The sequence below is a fragment of the Hyla sarda genome, chromosome 3 (assembly GCF_029499605.1).
Source record: "Hyla sarda isolate aHylSar1 chromosome 3, aHylSar1.hap1, whole genome shotgun sequence".
NCBI classification, from domain to species: Eukaryota; Metazoa; Chordata; class Amphibia; order Anura; family Hylidae; genus Hyla; species Hyla sarda.
The window spans coordinates 200,441,577-200,458,096 of NC_079191.1; the positions used below are offsets into that span (position 1 = coordinate 200,441,577).

At 47.7% G+C, this 16,520-nt stretch overlaps 1 long non-coding RNA gene across 2 annotated transcripts in view; it reads right to left on the reverse strand.

The window, feature by feature from the left end:
- Positions 1-845: 845 nt before the first annotated feature.
- LOC130360693 (uncharacterized) overlaps positions 846-16,520 on the reverse strand; it is a 109,817-nt gene continuing 94,142 nt past the window's right edge. For both annotated transcript variants that reach the window (XR_008890763.1, XR_008890762.1), the window contains 2 exons: positions 5,370-5,507; positions 846-1,963 (listed from right to left, as the gene is read on the reverse strand). This is a non-coding gene — a long non-coding RNA (uncharacterized LOC130360693). The remainder of the gene's footprint in view (positions 1,964-5,369; positions 5,508-16,520) is intronic.

Here is a 16,520-nt window from a genome sequence, read left to right on the forward strand (position 1 = left end):
GGGCATACACCCTCCCATGAATAGCGATATGCACTAATTCTCCCACCACCCCCCTATAGAAATATGTACGGATCACACACATACCCCATGGATAGCAATGTGCACTGTACTGATTACCAACTTCCCCTTTCCCCAATGGCAATGTGTACTGATTAACAACATCCTCCACCATAGCAATGTGCACTGATTACCAACACCCCCCTACCGGATAGCAACTTGCCTCACTGTTCACTCGCTACGCTTACATCATTTGATGCTAAAGCTGGGCACAAACACGCTGACAGAAGACGAGGCAGGAAGAGAGAGAGTCAGGCCTGGGAACATCACTAAACATCAGGGAGTCTCCAGCTATTCATTACGGCAAAGCAATGAATGGCACAGCTGCCTCTCATTCTGTCAACAGACGAGTGCCCAGCCCAAACAGCAAGCAAAGTAGAAGAGATGTGCCAGGGAAGGAGGTATGGTCATGCTCACACACCCTGGGTGCCATTTGCTCTGCAGCACACCTATACATGTATTGTGGCACTAATGTGCCGCTGCACACCGGTTATAAAGACACTGACATATGGTCATAGGGAATAACAGATGGTAACAGGATAGAATTAGGGTGATAGGGGATGATAGGGGTTAAAGGAAATCTGTCATCAGTGTCACCTGCACTAACCTGTCGGTGCAGACAGGTAGTGCAGGTGACACTGATGACAACCATACTTACCTGGTCCAGTTCCGAGCCGTGGTCCTCCAATTATACTTCATTATCTTATGTTCTGGGCCAGACTTGGAGCATGGGTGGAGCTTAGTGACGTCACCGCTGCTGTTTGCTAGCAGCGGGACCCAGCAGAGAACAGCAGCAGTGAAGCTACACCCATGATCCAAGTAGGCCCGGAGTGAAAGATACTAAAAATTATAGCAAAAGAAGCAGAGCACAGAACAGGACCAGGTAAGTATCGTTGTAGTCCGTGTCACCTGCACTACCTGTCTATACCGACAGGTAAGTGCAGGTGACACTAATGAAAGATTTCCTTTAATGGTACTGCAGACTGTAGCAGATGAAAGCAGAACCAATTTGCCCTGGGTACTACACTGCCAATTTATGGCAATTTCACCAAGTTTGAACATCCTTTGGGTGAATCTACCCAGTTCAGAATGGCAGTGAATGTTACCCCCAGATTTTCAGCCACACCATGCTCATTTTGTTGAGGATTTGTAAAGGGTTTTATCACATGTGATGAAGGTAAAATTTGCATTGCATCTGTAGCATAATTTGTATGTAACACATAAAAATTTTGCTGTGTATGCCAGCAAACGCTGTAAATACAGCCCCTGACACTCATTGGAGACCCGATCTGGGTTTGATAAGACACAACAGCCCATTGCAGCTACCTGGCACCCAATGTTCACTGAAACAGAAAGCCTTATGGCTCTGCTGTATACACAGCGTTCATAGCATGGTAATAGTCCATCCCTGCTTTCTGTCTGGAGAGATTGGTTGTTGATGGCAGCTGGCTTTCCACACCATGGTCTCTGGCCACTGCAAACTCGACATGCACATTTAAAATTGTTGTTGCAGAACTGATTGATGACTGCCAGGATGCTTTAATCCACAGAAGTGGTTAATGTAACAGAGGAAAAAACGATTTCTGTAATTCAGCAAACACTTCCAAGAAGCAACATGTAGCAAGTAATATTCTAACAATTTTTGTTTAGAAGGCCATAGTACTCTCGCAATAAATTACTGCACTAAGTCCTATTCCAAGCCAGCAAGGAACTGCAGAAGGCCAGATATTGTAACACAACATAGTTAAACTGGATGTGTAGCTTTGCGATTTTTTTAGTAGCAAATCTGAAAATGTTCTACATATGTCAGTGTCTCTAACACTTTAAAAAAGGCATATATAATTGTTTGCATAACTACTTCAAGCAGTAGAGTTCCGGTAGTTTCTTTAGTTATCCTATGGAGAAGCTAAAAACATGGACAATTAATACATATGCAACATTTTATTTTATATATATATATATATATATATATATATATATATATATATGATGACTGAAGATGGTAGTGTGAGACTACTGAAACGTTGCACTGTGATTTTTTGCTGAAGATGGAATAAAACCACATTTTTTTGCACTGAGACACCTTGTGTGCTGCGGTTATATCTTTTATATATATTATATATATACATAGAAGTACAAGTAGCTGCAATTCTGGACTTAGGGTGAGATATAAATCCCTTTTATGAAAGAAATTTCCTCAAGGTCACTGAAAAGAATTACAATTCAAGTATTCAGAAAGTCTGTCTTCTAAAGACCCAGTTTCAGTGATATGTAACCTCATGCAGCGACTCACAGCCCAGCATAGTGTGTAGTGATCTGAAGGGGAATTGGTTCACACGATAATGTGTTATCCCTGCTGATAAACTTCTGTATCAATCTCATGCTCACTGGTTTTCCTGTCTTTTTAAGTGCTTACTGATGCCACCGCCATAGAGTCAGTATGCCTCACATATTATTACTTTGATTAGACCTGTCTTTTTCTCAAAGGAGATCCATTTAGCATTTTATTTTATATCAGTATGCACTGAACTTTTGCTGTGCTTTAGCAATGCTTCCCAGAAAAATGCATTAGTGATACAAAGTGTCAAATATAACCAACCTTTCCAGATACAAATAAATGGCCATTTCGGGATGCACTTCGTTAGAGAAATATTAACATAAATGCTTGCAACTCTACCTAATAACAACTTTTCCTTTATTATGCGTGACTAAAAGCTAGACAATATATGTGGTTGCTATTGGTTTATTATGAGGTTGCTATTAGTTTATTACATAGTTTGTTATGTAATGTTAATATAAGCTACACACTAATTGCATGATTAGTTTGGTCTGCAGTATTATATTAGACAGAGTTTACTTTTTACTTTTTGATTGTTGAATACTAAATATGTTAAATATTGCCTGACATAGGAAAATCAGCAATTCTGGTGTTTGGTAGTTTTTGACGTTCATGCCTTTGACCATGACATTTCCGCATGTTGATGATACCAAATATGTTTTTATATCTTATTATTTCTTTCTTTTTAATTTTTTAATGGAAAAAGCTTTCTTTTATATTTTTTGGAACATTTTTGTTTTATATTTACTTTACACTTTTTAAGTCCCAATAGGGGGCTAATAATAGCAATATCATTAGATTGCTATTTACTGTCCAGTACTATGTTACAACACAGTATTGATCAGTACTATCGTCAATCTTCGTTATAGACGAGGCTGGCAAGAGACCTCCAGTGGCCATTTTTGCTCATTGAATTTCTGCACTGCTGGTGTAGTTCCGTAGAATGTGTTTTGCCATAGAATGTGATAGGGTGACCTAGCACTTTTCAGGGCTTGAGCATCACAGCCCCATCACATTCAATTGGCTGACACTGCATGTGTCACATGACATATATATTCATCCCCAAACACCATTCACTGCAGTGCAACTTCAGCTACCACAGCAAGAGGATGTCTCTTGCTGTAATAGCCGAAGCTTAATGGGGGGATCGCGCTTGCGGGGGACAAGATGACAGCAGGAGGATGGATGTCTCTAGCCCTGAGCCCGCGGCTCACAGTGTACTGAATACCCTGAATCAGCGCTGCAGTTGACAGTTAACCCATTCCCCGCCATGCGCCCCCGGGTGGAATCATGAAAGCGCTGTGGCAGACATGTTACTAATTCCCTTGCCACGGGGACCGTGCGCCCACGGAGGGAATTAGTGTATCAGCGCAGCGACTGACAGTTAACCCATTCCCCGCCATGGGGACCATGTGCATGAGGAGGGAATCAGTGTATCAGCGCTGCGGCTGACCTGTAACACATCCCCCCTCCATGGGGACTGTTTGCCCCCGGGGGGGAATCAGTGTATCAGCGCTGCGGCTCACAGTTAACCTGTTCCCCGCAATGGGGACCGTGTGGGGAATCAGGCGAATCAGCTATCACGATTCCCCCCAAGGGCACACGGTCCCCATGGTGGGGGAATTAGTAACATGTCAGCCGCAGCGCCATCATGATTCCCCCCGTGGGTGCACGGTCAGCTTCACACCCCGCAAGCGTGCTGTCCCCACATTGGGGAATGAATGAACTGCAGTGCGCTGTCCCCACATTCGGGAACTAATCATATATGACCAGTGTTGCTGCTCTGCTTCTCCCCCCCCGTCAAAGCGATGTGCCCCCATCAGGGAAAGGGTTAACTGTGAGCCAAAGCGCTGCACATTCTCCCCACGTTGGGGAATGAATGATTTGTGAGCCGCAGGCGCAAGGTTATGTTCTCCGGGGATCGGAGAACAGAAGCTGTCACCTCCCCCTGCAAGCGCTGAAAGCCAGTGTGTGAGTCGCGAGTGCAGGGCTTTTGTTCCCTGATCCCTGTTCGGGGTTCGGAGAACAGAAGCTGTCACCTCCCCCCGCAAGCGCTGGAAGCCAGTGTGAGCCACGGCTCACACTGGCCTTCAGCGCTTGCGGGGGGAGGTAACAGCTTCTGTTCTCCGATCCCCGGGTTTGCGAGTGTCAGCCAATTGAGGTGTGCGAGTGTCAGCCAATTGAATGTGATGGGGCTGTGATGCTCAAGCACTGAAAAGTGCTGAGTCACCCTATCACATTCTATGGCACTACACGGGGGTTCGATGAGCCCAGCTAAAACCCCTGGCAATTCTACTTTCACTATAGATGCTGCGAACGGCATTGATCAAGGCATCTATGGGGTTAATAGCAACATCAGCAGGATCGTTGATGTCTGCCACTATTGGCGAGTCCCCAGCAGCTGGAACTCATCTGCTATGTAATTAGCGCAGCTCCTGTGCTTGCATCATATCCATACTGTAAATGTGTGTTGCTGTGTGCTAAGTTACATGCTGAGGCACACAGCTCTCTATCAGACTCACGTACAGATAGTTTTAACATCCAGTGACCAGCTGTTATCAGCACCTGTGCTGATCTGGGCTGTCCTAAAAACTGCTATCCTTCCATTCAATTATTAAAATCGAGGCCGAAAATAGGACTTACATAAGTCCGTAGCAAGCTAAGTTTTGCCAGATATTTTACTCTCTTCTGGATTCCTTATAATTTACTTAGTTTTGCCTGGATAAGATATGTGCTTCATGAAATCTAATGATAGGTACCTTAGGGAAATATAGCGATCACCAACCACCATTCTGGTCACTGTCTCAACATCTATATCCTTGTGACATCCTAGTCCCAGTGGTCTCACACTACTACTAAACAGAGATATGCAAATTATGTAGCTGTAAACAGGAGGGAAATAACAGTACAGTGGAGATGCCTAAATTTAGTAAATTAATAAATTACCAGGTCAGAGCTCAGAGATCAGTCTTACCATCTGAGGTTCAGGGAAGGACAGAGAAGAGTGGTCCAAAGATGTACTGACCCATCTGGATTTTGCCAGATATGCCAAATCAGCCAATAATATAAAAAGGAGATATGAGGCCAGCATTCTCCCAATGGATGGAGGCCCCTGCGGAGGGAATGTAGATGGAAGGGTTTTATCAAACTAAATCAGCTAACAAATGGAAAAACTTTTTTGTAATATTAGACACCAAATAGACAAACAGCTGAGAAGTCTGTATGTGGATAGCCATAGATGTTACGCCGAGCGCTCCGGGTCCCTGCTCCTCCCTGGAGCGCTCGCGGCGTTCTCCTCTATGCAGCGTCCTGGTCGGACTCGCTGACCGGGAGCGCTGCACTGACATTCACGATGGGGATGGGATTCGCATAGCGGGACGAGCCCGCTCGCGAATCGCATCCCAAGCCACTTACCCATCCCGGTCCCCGGCTGTCATGTTCAGGCGCTCGCGGGTACGCTCTCTAGGGTGCGCGCGCGCCAGCTCTCTAAGATTTAAAGGGCCAGTGCACCAGTGATTGGTGCCTGGCCCAATCAGTCTAATTAGCTTCCACCTGCTCCCTGTCCATATAACCTCACTTCCCCTGCACTTCCTTGCCGGATCTTGTTGCCTTTGTGCCTAGAGAAAGCTATTACTGTGTTTACCATTACTGTGTTCCTGACTAGTGTTGCTCGCGAATATTCGCAATTCAAATTTTATTTGCGAATATCGCATATTCGCGAATTCGCGAATATTCGCGAATATAGCGCTATATATTCGTAATTACGAATATATATATATATATTTTTTTTTTCTTCACAGTACACATCACAGTGATCATCCCTCTCTGCTTCCAGCTTATGTGGTGTAAGAAGGCTCTAATACTACTGTGTGAAACTGGTGTGCAAATTTTCGCATCTGCAAAAATTTGCATATGCTAATTTTCGCATATGCGAATTTTCGCTTATGTTTATTTTTGTATGTGCAAATTTTCGCATATGTTAATTTTCGAATATGCGAATATTCGCAAATATGACGAATGTTCGTCCATATATTCGCGAATATTCGCGAATTCGAATATGGCCTATGCCGCTCAACACTATTCCTGACCTCCTGCTATTACTATTGACTACGAACCTTGCCGCCTGCCCCGACCTTCTGTTACGTCTGACCTTGCCTCTGCCTAGTCCTTCTGTCCCACGCCTTCTCAGCAGTCAGCGAGGTTGAGCCGTTGCCGGTGGATACGACCTGGTTGCTACTGCCGCAGCAAGACCATCCCGCTTTGTGGCGGGCTCTGGTGAAAACCAGTAGCAACCTAGAACCGGTCCACCGACACGGTCCACGCCAATCCCTCGCTGACACAGAGGATCCACATCCAGCTAGCCGAATCATAACAATAGACATTATAATGTCAGCAGATCTTATCAAAATTGGCAACATTTGTCAATAAAATCTCCTGTATCATACACCTTTAGAGAATTATGAAGATTCATATGTTGGGGCCTTTAGTGACTGAAGAAATTGAGTGACTAATAAAATAGTCTTTTCAAGCTTATCATTTATCTTTACAACATGGTATGTAATTATGTCTTTCATAGTGATTTTGCAATGTGGTGTCTATTGTTTGTTGAACAATTGAACTATTACTTTTAAATACATACTGTACTGTCTTCTTCTGTATAATTTTTATAGCAGTCAATTTTAATGCTAAATGTTTTATTCAATTACTAATTGAATAGGTAATTGATATGATTGAGTCATCTTGAGTAGAATACTGTCATTTTACAAGCATGGAGAAAAGCTTGCCTAAAATTAGACCTTGCCATACGTTTTCCCTCTGACTGCTGGTCTCATAGTGCTGTAATGAGATTTTACTAAAGGAAAAATTTGGCACAAACTCTCCAGGGGTGTGTTGTAGACAAAACTGTTTGCCTAGGTTCCCATTATAGAATTTATGTTATGCGCTCCGGCCACACACGCTGGCTGTGAGCGCATGGACCCATTACCTGCTGCCGGTAGGGCTGGGATTCGCATCGCGAGGCGCCCGCATGAGTCTCACAGTCCGTCACTCACCAGGTGCTTCTACTGCCCCCACCTCTGCCTCTCTGCTCTGGAGCACGTGTCCCCGTCCCCTAGGGAGCACGCGCACAGGAGCTTTAAGATTTAAAGGGCCAGTGCGCCCATTAGTGTAGTACACCTTTTGCTCATTGATAAATTCCTCCTCCGCCTACACTTCCCTGACAGATCTTTGTTGCCTTGTGCCTGAGAGAAAGCATACCTGAGAGTTGCTGTCTATCTGATCCTTTGCTCTGTGACCTGACCTTGCTCCTCTGCCGCCTGCCTACTGACCTCCTGCTACATCCTGACTACGCTACTGTGCCGCCTGTCCTGACCTTCTGCTATCCTGACTACGAGCTGCCTTATCCCTCCTGTGCCTCGTACCTCAGCCACCTTTGTGGTCGAGCCGTGACAGGGGTAGCGACCTGGGTGCTGCTCTGGTGAAAACCTTAGACTCCACTCCCTGGTACAGTCTAAGTCATCTGCCACAAAGGTCCAGCAGATCCACATCCACCGGTGTTTCTGTCTTCTGAAATGTGAGTGTTACAGTAAGATCCGGCCATGGAAGTCGCGGATCTTCCCTCTGTTGTGGTACGTCAGTCTCAGCAATTGGCGTGACAGGTGCAGCAACTTACCCAACTGTCTGCTATGATACAACAGCTTTTGGCCTTGCAGCAGCACCCACAACCGGTCCCATTCCCTCCTCCAGCTCCTGCAGTGTCTTCTGGCTCCCAGCTACGTCTACCATTACCCTCTAAATATGACGGTGATTTCAAGTTATGCAGAGGCTTCGGTACACAGTGCTCCATGCATTTGGAGCTCATGTCTGAACTGTTTCCGACGGAACTTGCTAAGGTGGCCTTTGTTATTAGCCTACTGTCCAGAAAAGCCCTGGCCTGGGCTACACCCCTTTTGGGACCGCGGTGATCCGGTAGCTTCCAACTTGACAGCTTTTCTGGCAGAATTTCGCTTTGTCTTTGAGAAACCCTAACATGCCTCTTCTGCTGAGACGGTTTTGCTGAACCTGTTTCAAGGGAATTCTTACGTTGGTGACTACGTGGTTCAATTCCAAACTCTAGCCTCAGAACTAGCATGGAATGATGAGGCCTTGTGTGCCACATTCGAAAAAGGACTGTCTAGCAGGATTAAAGATGCCCTGGCTGCATGTGATCCTGCTTCTTCTCTGACTGAACTTATCCACCTGGCCACACGTATTGATGTGCATTTTGTTGTGAGGCAGGAAGAACTGCGCTCAGAGAGGGAACCTGCTCGAACACAGAGATATCCTCACCGGGCACCTGTGTTTCAATGTCCACCTCTACAGTTTCCTGCGCCTCTTGCTGAAGAGGCTATGCAAGTGAATCGTTCCCATCTTACGCAACAGGAGAGATCACGACGACGCAGTGAGAATTTGTGTTTTTATTGTGCTAGCCCGGAACACTTCCTCAAAGACTGTTCTGTTCGTACACAGTATCCGGGAAAACTCTCACACCTACGGCATGTAGGAGAGGCGTCCCTAGGTGTGAATACCACCTCTCCTTGCTTGACCATTTCTGTACAAGTCTTCGCTTCTGCCAAGTCTTCCATAAGCGCAACTGCATTTTTGGATTCTGGATCAGCAGGTGACTGTATTGATGCTTCTTTCGTCCACAAATATCATCTTCCTGTTACTCGGCTTGCCAAGCCATTGTTCATCTCCTCTGTTAATGGACAAAATTTGGACTGTAAGGTGCTATTCTGTACTGAGTCTCTCGTCATGCAAGTGGGTGTCTTGCATAAAGAAAATATTGAATTCTATGTACTGCCTCACTGTACTTCTGAGCTTCTTCTTGGCCTTCCTTGGCTCTGACGTCACTCTCTGCAACTAGATTGGAGAACTGGAGAAATTATTCGCTGGGGACAGTTCTGTCAGAATCTCTGTCTCAGTCCAGTCCAGCCTAAAGTTTTTTCTCGTCCTCCTCCTTTGCCTGGTCTGCCTCAACCTTACCAAGATTTCCTTGACGTATTCTGCAAGAAACAGGCTGAGTCTCTGCCTCCACATTGTCCTTACGACTGCCCTATGGATCTTCTGCCTTGGCACCACTTCTCTTCGTGGAAGGATATACTCTCTATCGGTTCCTGAGACCAAAGCTATGGCTGATTATATCCAGGAGAATCTCAAAAAGGAATTTATCCATAAGTCCTCTTCTCCTGCAGGAACTGGTTTCTTCTTTGTAGGGAAGAAGGATGGCTCACTCCGTCCATGCATTTACTAAAGGGGACTTAACAAAATCACGGTCAAGAACCATTATCCACTACCTCTTATCTCAGAACTTTTTGACCGTCTACGTGGTGCCAAGGTCTTCTCCTTGGGCTTACATGGAGCATATAACCTCATTCGTATCCGCAAGGGAGATGAATGGAATACTCTAGACAGACATTTTGAGCATCTCGTAATGTTTTTTGGTCTCTGCAATGCTCCAGATGTTTTTCAAGAGTTTGTCAATGATATCTTCTGTGATCTTCTCTACACCTGTGTTATCGTATACCTAGAGGACATCCTGATCTTCTCGTCCAACTTAGAGGAGCATCGTACTCATGTTCATCTGGTTCTTCAGTGACTACGGAAGAATAATCTCTACGCCAAACTGGAGAAATGTCTGTTCGAGAAGCCTAGTCTTCTGGTTCTTGGCTACATTGTCACTCATCAAGGCCTGCAGATGGATCCAGAAAAATTGTCTGAAGTGTTGGATTGGCCTTGTCCTTTGGGCCTATGTGCTATTCAACGCTTTCTCGGATTCACTAACTATTATCGTCAATTTATCCCACATTTTTCATCCTTGGTTGCTCCAATTGTGGCTCTCACTAATAAGGCTTCTAATCCTAAGTCTTGGCCTCAAAAGGCTGAAGAGTCCTCCCATTTAAAGTCTGCGTTTGCCTCTGCTCCCTTGCTTACAAGACCTGATCCGGAGAGGCCCTTTGCTTTGGAGGTTGATGCCTCATCTATTGGAGCAGGTGCCGTTCTTACTCAGAAAAACGCCAAGGGCAAGACTGTAACTTGTGGGTTCTTCTCCAAGATATTCTCTCCTGCTGAGAGGAACTACTCCATTTTAGATTGTGAACTCCTCGCTATCAAGCTAGCTTTGGAGGAATGCCGACATTTATTGGATGATTCTTCTCATCCGGTCAGAATCTACTCCAACCATAAGAATTTTCTATACCTTCAGTCTGCTCAGTGTTTGAACCCCCGTCAGGAAAGGTGGTCACTGTTCTTTTCTAGGTTCAACTTCTTCATCCACTTCCATCCAGCAGACAAGATCATCAGAGCAGATGCTCTCTCCAGGTCCTCTGACGTCATTGGTTTGGACTCCAGACCTAGGCATAATATTCCCCCTGACCGTTTGATTCCTGTCACTTTTACCGAAATTCAACAAGTTCCTCCAGGAAAATCCTTTGTGCCCGCTAGATTGAGAGACAAGGTACCGAAATGGGGTCATTCTTCCTTGACAGCAGGACATCCTGGAGTACGCAAGACTCTACTTCTAATCTCCCGATACTACTGGTGGCCCCATCTTGAACGTGATGTTTCTGATTTTGTTTGTTCCTGTGAAACTTGTTCCCATGACAAAACCCCTAGACAGAGACCTGCAGGACTCTTACAGCCTTTACCCATTCCGGAGAGTCTCTGGTCCTATATTGACATGGATTTCATCACCAATTTGTCACCATCTCATAATAACACTCTCATTTGGGTCCTTGTAGATTGGTTTTCCAAGATGGCTCATTTCATTCCTCTACAAGGTCTTCCTTCTGCTCCACAGCTGGCAAAGTACTTCTTGCAGCATGTCTTTCATTTATATGGTCTTCCACCGCATTGTCACGATGCCGGCTGGCAGGTAGTGGATCCTCTGTGCCAGAGAGGGATTGGCGTGGACCGTGCTAGTGGACCGGTTCTAAGCCACTACTGGTTTTCACCAGAGCCCGCCGCAAAGCGGGATGGTCTTGCTGCGGCGGTAGTGACCAGGTCGTATCCACTAGCAACGGCTCACCTCTCTGGCTGCTGAAGATAGGCGCGGTACAAGGGAGTAGGCAGAAGCAAGGTCGGACGTAGCAGAAGGTCGGGGCAGGCAGCAAGGATCGTAGTCAGGGGCAACGGCAGAAGGTCTGGAAACACAGGCAAGGAACACACAAGGAACGCTTTCACTGGCACTAAGGCAACAAGATCCGGCAAGGGAGTGCAAGGGAAGTGAGGTAATATAGGGAAGTGCACAGGTGATTACCCTAATTGGAACCACTGCGCCAATCAGCGGCGCAGTGGCCCTTTAAATCGCAGAGACCCGGCGCGCGCGCGCCCTAGGGAGCGGGGCCGCGCGCGCCGGGACAGAACAGACGGGGAGCGAGTCAGGTAGGGGAGCCGGGGTGCGCATCGTGAGCGGGCGCTACCCGTATCGCGAATCGCATCCCGGCTGGCAGCGGGATCGCAGCGCCCCGGGTCAGAGGACGTGACCGGAGCGCTGCAGCGGAGAGAGTGAAGCGAGCGCTCCGGGGAGGAGCGGGGACCCGGAGCGCTCGGCGTAACAGTACCCCCCCCCTTGGGTCTCCCCCTCTTCTTGGAGCCTGAGAACCTGAGGAGCAGACTTTTGTCAAGGATGTTGTCCTCAGGTTCCCAGGATCTCTCTTCAGGACCACAACCCTCCCAGTCTACTAAAAAAAATTTTTTCCCTCTGACCTTTTTGGCAGCCAAAATTTCCTTGACCGAGAAGACGTCCGAGGAGCCGGAAACAGGAGTGGGAGGAACAGATTTGGGAGAAAAACGGTTGAGGATGAGTGGTTTGAGAAGAGAGACGTGAAAGGCATTAGGGATACGAAGAGAAGGAGGAAGAAGAAGTTTATAAGAGACAGGATTAATTTGACACAAAATTTTGAAAGGACCAAGATAGCGTGGTCCCAACTTGTAGCTAGGGACACGGAAGCGGACATATTTAGCGGAGAGCCATACCTTGTCTCCAGGGGAAAAAACGGGGGGAGCTCTTCTTTTCTTATCCGCGAACCTCTTCATGCGTGAAGAAGCCTGTAAGAGAGAATTTTGGGTCTCTCTCCATATAATGGAAAGGTCACGAGAAATTTCATCCACAGCGGGCAGACCAGAGGGCAAGGGGGTAGGGAGGGGGGGAAGAGGGTGACGGCCGTACACCACGAAAAATGGGGATTTGGAGGAAGATTCAGAGACCCTGAAGTTATACGAGAATTCGGCCCATGGAAGGAGATCTGCCCAGTCATCCTGGCGGGAGGAAACAAAATGTCGCAAATAATCACCCAAGATCTGGTTAATTCTTTCTACTTGTCCATTGGACTGGGGATGATATGCAGAGGAAAAATTTAATTTAATCTTGAGTTGTTTACAGAGAGCCCTCCAGAATTTAGACACGAATTGGACACCTCTATCCGAGACAATCTGCGTAGGCAACCCGTGAAGACGAAAAATGTGTACAAAAAATTGTTTAGCCAACTGAGGCGCAGAAGGAAGACCAGGAAGAGGGATGAAATGTGCCATTTTGGAGAATCGATCAACGACCACCCAAATAACAGTGTTGCCACGGGAAGGGGGTAAATCAGTAATAAAATCCATACCAATCAGAGACCAAGGCTGTTCGGGGACAGGCAGAGGATGAAGAAAACCAGCGGGCTTCTGGCGAGGAGTCTTATCCCGGGCACAGATAGTGCAGGCTCGCACAAAGTCCCCAACATCCGTCTCCAGAGTCGGCCACCAATAGAAGCGGGAGATGAGTTGCACAGATTTCTTGATGCCCGCATGACCTGCGAGATGGGAGGAGTGACCCCATTTGAGGATTCCGAGGCGTTGGCGTGGAGAAACAAAGGTCTTCCCTGGAGGAGTCTGCCTGATGGAGGCAGGAGAAGTGGAGATCAGGCAGTCAGGTGGAATGATGTGTTGCGGAGGGAGATCAACTTCTGAGGCATCCGAGGAACGAGAGAGAGCATCGGCCCTAATGTTCTTATCGGCAGGACGAAAGTGAATCTCAAAATTAAATCGGGCAAAGAACAGAGACCACCGGGCCTGGCGAGGATTCAGCCGTTGGGCAGACTGGAGGTAGGAGAGGTTCTTGTGGTCGGTGTAGATAATAACAGGAGAACTTGATCCCTCCAGCAGATGCCTCCATTCCTCAAGTGCTAATTTAATGGCTAGAAGCTCTCGATCCCCGATGGAGTAGTTCCTCTCCGCTGGAGAGAAGGTCCTAGAGAAAAAACCACAAGTGACAGCATGCCCGGAAGAATTTTTTTGTAGAAGAACAGCTCCAGCTCCCACTGAGGAGGCATCAACCTCCAATAGGAAGGGTTTGGAAGGGTCAGGTCTGGAGAGGACGGGAGCCGAAGAAAAGGCAGACTTGAGTCGTTTAAAGGCGTCTTCTGCTTGAGGAGGCCAGGGCAGTCCTCAAAGACACTTCGGATTTCCGAGAAGAAGGAATGTACAGAGGCAGTGACGGGGTCATTGCGGTCCCAGAGCGGTGTGGCCCATGACAGGGCTTTTCCGGACAGAAGACTGACTACGAAAGCCACCTTAGACCTTTCAGTGGGAAACAGGTCCGACATCATCTCCAGATGCAGGGAACATTGGGAAAGAAAGCCACGGCAAAACTTAGAGTCCCCATCAAATTTATCCGGCAAGGATAAGCGTATCCCAGGAGCGGCCACTCGCTGCGGAGGAGGTGCAGGAGCTGGCGGAGGAGATGACTGCTGAAGCTGTGGTAGTAACTGTTGTAGCATAACGGTCAGTTGAGACAGCTGTTGGCCTTGTTGCGCTATCTGTTGTGACTGCTGGGCGACCACCGTGGTGAGGTCAGCGACAACTGGCAGAGGAACTTCAGCGGGATCCATGGCCGGATCTACTGTCACGATGCCGGCTGGCAGGTAGTGGATCCTCTGTGCCAGAGAGGGATTGGCGTGGACCGTGCTAGTGGACCGGTTCTAAGCCACTACTGGTTTTCACCAGAGCCCGCCGCAAAGCGGGATGGTCTTGCTGCGGCGGTAGTGACCAGGTCGTATCCACTAGCAACGGCTCACCTCTCTGGCTGCTGAAGATAGGCGCGGTACAAGGGAGTAGGCAGAAGCAAGGTCGGACGTAGCAGAAGGTCGGGGCAGGCAGCAAGGATCGTAGTCAGGGGCAACGGCAGAAGGTCTGGAAACACAGGCAAGGAACACACAAGGAACGCTTTCACTGGCACTAAGGCAACAAGATCCGGCAAGGGAGTGCAAGGGAAGTGAGGTAATATAGGGAAGTGCACAGGTGATTACCCTAATTGGAACCACTGCGCCAATCAGCGGCGCAGTGGCCCTTTAAATCGCAGAGACCCGGCGCGCGCGCGCCCTAGGGAGCGGGGCCGCGCGCGCCGGGACAGAACAGACGGGGAGCGAGTCAGGTAGGGGAGCCGGGGTGCGCATCGTGAGCGGGCGCTACCCGTATCGCGAATCGCATCCCGGCTGGCAGCGGGATCGCAGCGCCCCGGGTCAGAGGACGTGACCGGAGCGCTGCAGCGGAGAGAGTGAAGCGAGCGCTCCGGGGAGGAGCGGGGACCCGGAGCGCTCGGCGTAACACGCATATTGTTTCGGATCATGGTGTGCAGTTTGTCTCTAAGTTCTGGCGAGCCCTTTGTACCCGTCTGGACATCAAGCTGGCCTTCTCTGGACTTCGGCCTACCACCCTCAGTCCAACGGTCAGGTGGAGAGTGTTGATCAAATCCTTGAGACTTATCCTCTGCATTTTGTTTCAGCTCGCCAAGAAGATTGGGTCGACCTTCTCCCCTGGGCTGAAAGGATTCTGAGTCCACAAGGTCGTCTCCATTTTTTGCTGTCTACGGACTTCATCTCCATTCTCCTCTTCCTCTCCCAATTTCCTCCAGTGTGCCTACTGTTGATGAGCTGGTCCGTGACTTCTCCACCATCTGGCAACAGACCCGACAGTTGTAATCCCAGGCTTCTTAACGCATGAAGGCGCAAGCTGATAACAGTAGAAGACCTCCTCCATCCTTCTATCCTGGTGACATGGTGTGGCTTTCATCCAAGTGCATCCGCTTCAAGATACCCTGGTACAAGCTTGGGCCTCGCTACCTTGGTCTTTTCCAGATTCTACAAAAATGTAATCCTGTCTCCTACAAACTCCGTCTACCTGCTTTGTTATGAATTCCCAATTCCTTCCACTTCTCTCTTCTAAAGCCTCTTGGCATAAACTGGTTTTCTCAAAAGAATCTTGTCCCCACACCTGTCTCCGGCTCTTCTGACGTCTACAAAGTTAAAAAGATTCTTGCCTCTAAAACCGTGAGAGGTAAACTGGTTGACTGGGAGGGTTACGGTCCTGAGGAGAGAACTTGAGAGCCTGAGGAGAATATCCTGGACCGTGACCTTCTCAGGAGTTTTCTGAGTCGTAAAAGGAGGGCGAGACCAAAGGGGGAGTACTGTTACCTTATGCGCTCCGGCCGCACACGGTGACTGTGAGCGCATGGTCCCATTACCTGCTGCTGCCGGCGGGGCTGGGATTCGCATCGCAGGACGGGCCCGCATGCGAATCCCAGTCAGTCACTCACCAGGTGCTTCTCCTGCCCCCGCCTCTGCCTCCCTGCTCCGGTGCGCCTGTCCCCGTCTCCTAGGGTGCGCTCGCTGGAGCTTTAAGATTTAACCCCTTAAGGACCAGGCTCATTTTGGCCTTAAGGACCAGACCGATTTTATTTTTGCATTTTCGTTTTCGCCTTCTAAAAATCATAACCCTCTTATGTCGGAAAATTGAAAAGAAAACCGCAATTTAGCATATTTTGAAAGGTTTTATTTTCACGCTGTACACTTTTTGGTAAAAATTACATGTTTTCTTTATTCTGTGGGACAATACGATTAAAATGATACCCATGTTATATGCTTTTCTTTAATTGTACCGCTTAAAAAAAATCTCAAACCTTTTGAACAAAATTTGTATGTTTGAAATTGCCCTATTTTGACCACCTTTTAACGTTCTCATTTTTCCGTATATGGGGCGATATGAGGGCTCATTTTTTGCGCCATTATCTGTAGTTTTTATCAGTACCACTTTGCTTAGGTTTTACTTT